This window comes from Eucalyptus grandis, chromosome 3 (assembly GCF_016545825.1).
Source record: "Eucalyptus grandis isolate ANBG69807.140 chromosome 3, ASM1654582v1, whole genome shotgun sequence".
Classification (NCBI taxonomy): domain Eukaryota; kingdom Viridiplantae; phylum Streptophyta; class Magnoliopsida; order Myrtales; family Myrtaceae; genus Eucalyptus; species Eucalyptus grandis.
Genome location: NC_052614.1, coordinates 51,644,073 through 51,650,779, shown reverse-complemented (window position 1 = coordinate 51,650,779; position 6,707 = coordinate 51,644,073). Strand labels below are relative to the sequence as shown.

Sequence of the window (6,707 nt, the reverse complement as noted above, 5' to 3'; positions counted from 1 at the left end):
TAGAGTGGTGTAGGGGTGAGTGGTTCTCAGTTCCTTATAAGTTTTGTTTGGAATGTGGAATCTATTATTAGGTACATGTTCATTATTTTTTGGAACATGGAACCTATCCATCAGAACGAATAATTTGAAACCTATCTTGTCACAAATTCTAGGTTCAGTTCTAGGTTCCAATAAGTTTTTTTTTGGTTACATTTTTTCGGTTTCATTTTCAAGGTAAATTATGCAACAATTGCTCAATCACGCCATCGGGTAAGATCTTTAAGGAAAAGCTATGTTTGATATTATAAGCCAGCATTGTGATATTCCAAATCACTCTTAACTTTACAAGCACACTTAGTTTTGCTATATCAGACTTAAAAAAAAAAAAAAGTACTAGCAACTTACGACATAATAAAATTGAATTCTCTATGAACTTTATGAACCTATGACAACATCCATCATAGTCTCCTGCACACTGCAAAGGCTAAAAACCTCTTAATATCTAGGCTTGATACTACATCATATTGACCGTTTGCATGACAGAATCAACAAGCCAAATAGAAGTTGATACTGAGGTCGCTTGAAATTTATGAAGTTACCATTCAAACTAAATATCATAAACTTCATAAAAAAATGTGTGCAAAATCAGAACCTGGTGTCGTTGTTGACTCATCTAAATTATCTTCCTGTCAAATAAAATATGATAAAAAGAATTAGTGAAACAATGATGGAAAGAACAGGGCAAAAAGTACAGTGTTTATAAAAGAAAAAGAGCATGTAGTTGCAAATGCAACTCGACTCACTCTGATGCCGAAAAGCATAAACAACATGAGGGAAACTCCTATGCAACCTCGACTATTCAAGTTGGCTTTGATTGGTGGGCAGCATCTACAAACGAGAAAGAAGACTCAGAGTCCACTCATTGAGGTCGTGAAGACGCTCCATCTGCATGGATCCGTTCATTTCTGTAATGAGCATCATCAGGTTGACCTGAGATTTTATTGCCATCTAGAGTAGAATAATTTGAGCAGCTATCACCATTTGTATCGTCATTGCCCAGATTCGGATGCCGAACTCACATCCATCTCCTTCTCCGGCGAATCCAGTTGCAAGCATTCGGGGACTTCACAGTTGCAGTCCCCGCTTCTATTTGGCGATGCCAGATCCTCCCTTCGCACAACATTGAGCACGAACCCATCAGGAACCCTTTTTGCATGTAAAAGATCGCCTTCATTGACTGTTATGCTTGAGCTGTTTCTGGTCCCTAGATCCTTTTGGTCAAACTCCATTCCCTCTGAACTCTAGTCTGGTGTGGTCACCCGCGAGGTGTGGACAAATAGGTCTCTTCCCATCTGAGCATTGATAGAATTTGGACTAGGCAACATCTTCAGTTCAACGTTAATGTCCAAATTCTGGACATAATCGATGAACTTATTTGCTGATGCAGTCCTCATCAATGAGCCACCTGACCTCGTCCACGGATTCAAATCAACATTCTCTGATTCGTTGTTGCTTCCGTCATGCCTGTGAACCCGTATATTTCTGCCTGACAATCCTCTTGATGCATGAAAACCACCTCCATGAGGATGTAAGGAGGAAGTCACATCATTGAGGATATATTCCTCCAGGGATCCTGTTGAGTTTTCTCGAGCAAGGCCATTCCATGAAGGGATTCTCCTAGAAGCATCGAACCAGGCCGGGTTGGCTAAACCGTGTAAAGAAGCAGCTGCTGCCCTCTCAGCGCTTCTTTTGAGCCTGTGCATGTGGTTTAGGACCGCAACACATTCATTGAGAGCAAGTTCAATTCCACAATTGGCTTTTATGGCCGAGAGCTTCTACCAAGTGCACCTCCTCCCCTGATTGACCGCCTTTTGTAGTTCCACAACAGATAGATTTTGTAGTATCTTTTGAGTACTGGCCATAAGGAGAGGTATAAGAATGAGCAAACAGTCACCAACCCACTATAGCTAAAAATATGTAATACTTCCAGAAGAATTAAGGACCCATGTTACGATACAATGATATGCTGTTACAGCTGGTTAAAAATTTCCAAACACTTAAAGAGCTTATGCACAGAATGCAGGACCTCAACAATACTAACAGTAGGCACATACCTGAGCAAGCATTGCGGGCATAACAACAGTGACATCACCCTCCCAATCTTGAGCAAACAGCTAGGCTATTCCTCCTAGAGGAAAACCAAGTTCTAGGACTTGGTTGCATCTATGTTTTACCTCCATCTCAACAAGGTGAGCTAGCTGCACAACCAACCATGGCATGTCATTTTCATCTTGGGATAGACAACTTTGATAAGCAAACATGAGTGCATCAAGTCAGGCTGAGAAAACATGCTCAAGCTCAAAAGGTTGTGATTGTTAGGAGGTGAAGCAGAGATTATATTCAGTAAAACTAGTAAAGCGGTTATTTTTACAGTGAAACATGAGGTTTAGAATGGCACGTTTGCAGCTGTATTATTTACTACCGACACAAACTGAACACATCACTCAAAACATTAGGAATTGATGTGCCGCTTTTAGTGAATCTGTCGACCGAATACTAAACTCAAGCGTCCACAATTGGATGAGGTATGCATATGTTAGCATGCCCCCAGAGGATGAAGATAAAGGAATTCAGTGTCCCCTGATAATGGTCAGAAAAAGAACATATTAATCTGCACAAGCAACTCAAGCAACAAATAACACAAGCACTGTGATCCAAATCGAGAAGAGGAGTTCAGATAAAAACAGCACAGGATGCATGTTGATCCCATGGAGATATGCCTTGGCTACAAAGTTTCCTCCATGAGCTCTAACAAGTTCCTTGAGCCTTAAAAGTGGTGCAATATGAGGGTTTGCCTGACTGACAATGAAATGATTGACGTTGAACAGCTCCTTCAGCTGTATCATTGGCAAATCAATCTCCAAGCTACCATCCCTCCACCGACGCATAGATGGGCCCAAACCCTCCTCTGGTTCCAAATTAAATGGCGGATGGTATAGAACAATTTCTCCACTCCGATCCTTTGCCATTAGTTCCTGAGCTTCAAAAAGACCAGGGAAGGCACAAGAGGCGGTCACTGCACTCCATATCACCACGTGAGGCGAAGTCAAGTAATTGAGGCGTCTAAGGGGCTCATGCTTCCTTGGCGAGCACACTGTTATCCCAAGAACTCGTCCGGTCATGTCATATGCTTCTTGAAACGTTGGATGACTGGTGAGGTGCCTCAACATCCATTGCAAATGTCTGATCTCATGAACAGCTGCTTGTGTCATAACCCTTTTCACATCACTTGCGCTTCTTATAGAATTTTAATGAGACCAAAATGGGAACCAAGCGACCAAACTGGATTTCTCCTAACCTATAATCACCAACTGATCAAACCTCAACCTAAGACCACACGAAGATAGCAAACAAAAGGCAATATATACAAGCCTTCTTTATACGTTGGAGGAACTCATAACAGAAAGAAACGCAGTTCGCAAATTCGTTAAAGCCCAAACAACTTGTTTGGAGTGACCAACTAATTGAATATCTGAAGTGCTAATGAAAAGTTATCAGCATATACCTCTCGATCCTCTGCTTAAGCTTCAACAAGAACTTCTCATTGTCTTCCTCAGCTGTCTTCAGCAACCTCTCCAACAAGTGAGAGCAATCTCTTAAACATTGGCAAAAAATGGACAAGTCTAAAGGACTTATCATATATATTCATTCCGCTTTAACTGATAAACTCTACTTACTATGATAATCTCCTCATTAAGATAATCCATATCTAAAAAAAAAAAAGAAAAGAAGAAAAAGAGATTAAATAAAATATTCACTTATTAGATATACGAAAAGAATTACAATATATAAAGATATAAACATCACTTACCCAACTAATTTTTTTTTTTTTTGCATTCTCGATGCACTTTTCAACATCAATTGGTAAACGAACGGCTCTCAACCAATTTTGAGTGTAAATCAAAGCTTTCACTACTTTTGGAGTTAAAGAATTTCGAAAGCCATCAAGCACACGACCCGATATACTAAAAGTTAACTCTGAAGCAACAATAGTTACAGAAATAGACAAAATTCTCGAGCTATCAAAGAAATGATCTTATATTTTGAGCCAGTAGTTTTCCACCTCATCAAAAGTCAAAATTAAGAAATTTTTCATTTTTTTCTTGAAGATACTCATTAAGTTTGGATTTGTTGTCATCGCACCCTTGTTTATTTAACTATAAAAACATTTTCTTCCAAGTTTGGGCGTCATATTTCTTTATATCTTCATTACCACTTGCATCGGCATTGGAACCACTACTACTTGCACCCAAAATGTGGCCACCAAAATTTCGATCACTTGAAACAAGAAAAGATTGCTAATAAAATTCATACAAACGCTCAAATGTATCATTCACCTTGTAACGCATCTCTTTAATTTTCGATTCATCATCATAAATTTGTCCATAAAAGAAATTCACATAATTCAACTTGGCTCTAGGATCTAACACAACCGCAATCAACACCATCATATACACTTTATCCAAACTTCTATAATATTTTTTAAATATTTCTTTCATTTTTGCACTCATAGCTTAAAGCTTATGATCCGAAGCATCAGCCACATCTTTCAAATATCTATACAAAAGAGTCATCCCTTCAAAACAATCATTTAAAGTAACATATGAACTTTCTGACATCTGATTAGTAGTATCTTAAAATACTTTTAGAAATTTTGAAAAAATAATAGCGTTTTCCCAATTATCATCTCTAGGAATTTCATGATTAAGCTCACTTGCAAAAGATAGATTGTCTTCTTCCATCCTTTCAAAAGCCTTTTAGAATTTTATGGCGGTGTCTAACATGAGGTAAGTAAAGTTTCATCTAATGGCAATGTCAAGAACTACCAAAGCCTTATAAGTAATCTATTCACTCTCAATGCAAGATAGAACTCCTCACATACCTAACCACATTTCAGATACGTGTAATGGAGTCACCTATCGTAGTCAAGCTATCTCTCATAATCAAATTTAATATATAAGTTGTACACCTCATATGCAAAATACTACCATCTAATATCAACAACCTTTCTTTTGAAAGTTTTTTTTCCCCTCAAATAGCCAATTGCAACATCATTCGAGTTAGCATTATCTACGGTGATTGTAGATACCTTTTTTTTTTTTTTTCTATTCCTCATTCTTGAATGTATTTCTTACCATTTTTCCAATCTTCCCACCCATGTAACTATACATCACCACCACAAAGTTGATAATCTTTTTAGGCAACTTCCAATTTTCATCAATAAAATGTGCAGTGAGACACAAATAATTTGGATTTTGAATAGAATTCCATGTATCAGTCATGAGTGCGATCCTAAGATTAATCTTTCCAAAATAAGTCTTCAAACAAGTTATTTAACAGAAATACAACTTCATGCAATCTTTTGTTACTGTGAAATGTGATAAATGTTTGAAGAGAGGTTGTAACTCACTAACAAATTCATGAGATCCAATACGCTCAATTAAGGAAAAATGTTGTTCATCAAAGGATGATGAATCGAACAAGTATTCACCTACAACGTTCTTGATGAAATGACCATGTTGATAAGAAGTTATCAGTACTAAAATCTCCTCCTACCTTGCTAGCCATGTCTACATTACGTGGTGCAAATAATTTCTGCTTCTTATCTACATTACGAGGAAACCTTTTGCACGTGGTCAAGTACTTCCTCATCACAAAAGTACCGTTAGCAACATGGTACTTAAGCACATACTCACAATGAATACACTTCACTTGATATGTTTTTCCATCATTATCATTGATTCTCACATAATGATTCAAACATTCAAATGTATATTTCTTACCATGAAGAAGATGAGAACCAAGTATCTTATTTGTGGCATTCATAGTAGGAGGTGCCTCTTTTTCATTTTCATCACCAAAAAACTCCAATTCGTGATTGGAGTCATCTCCTCACGTCCATCCACCTCCATTGACATGTTATCTTGATACATTAACTTTGTACTACATAACAATAATAGAATATAATTAGAAATTTCAAAATAAAGAGCAAACTAGAAATGAAACACCACAATGAACTCATTTATTTCAATGCAACTCATATAATGATATTGATAATTTAGTTCATTGCTACTCTTTATAATGTACATGCCAAACATTAATACTTACAATTATTGGAACCTTTAAGAATTGAACGTCTATAAAGAGAATATCCACTATTAGCTCCTTTATACAATCTGCAGGACATCAAAGGGCTATATTTCCAAAAGTTGACATCAATCTCTTGGTAAGAGACTGGAGGACAACAAATTGAGCAAAGGGCTATTTCTATGTTCACAAACTGAACTACGAAGAAGGGTCAATCAGTGCTCAAAATTACGAGTTAAAAAGAAGAACAATTTTCTCAAGCCAAATCCAAAATTTATAGAGGCATTTGGGCTCTCCCACAAGGCAGTGAACGCATCCTCAGAAGTCTGACATTCAAAATGCAAAGTTACATTATCTAGGGATCTCCGTCAGAAACTAATAAAGGTGGATCTAATTCATCAACCGTGCCTATCAGAAATCAATAAGAGGTGTTTTTAAGTTTTAGAGGTATAGATACTTGAAAAGGCTTTGAAGACCTCAAAATTCTTCACTGAACATACCCAGCTTCACACTCCTCTCTTTCAAACGAAATGCATAGGGTGTGCAAAAAAGTGATGCTAAATCCAAACGCACTTCGCAAA

General features: G+C 37.4%; 1 pseudogene; it reads right to left on the bottom strand.

Annotated features, from left to right (window-relative positions):
- Positions 1-991: 991 nt before the first annotated feature.
- LOC104439862 lies at positions 992-4,487 on the bottom strand (annotated as a pseudogene).
- Positions 4,488-6,707: the final 2,220 nt, after the last annotated feature.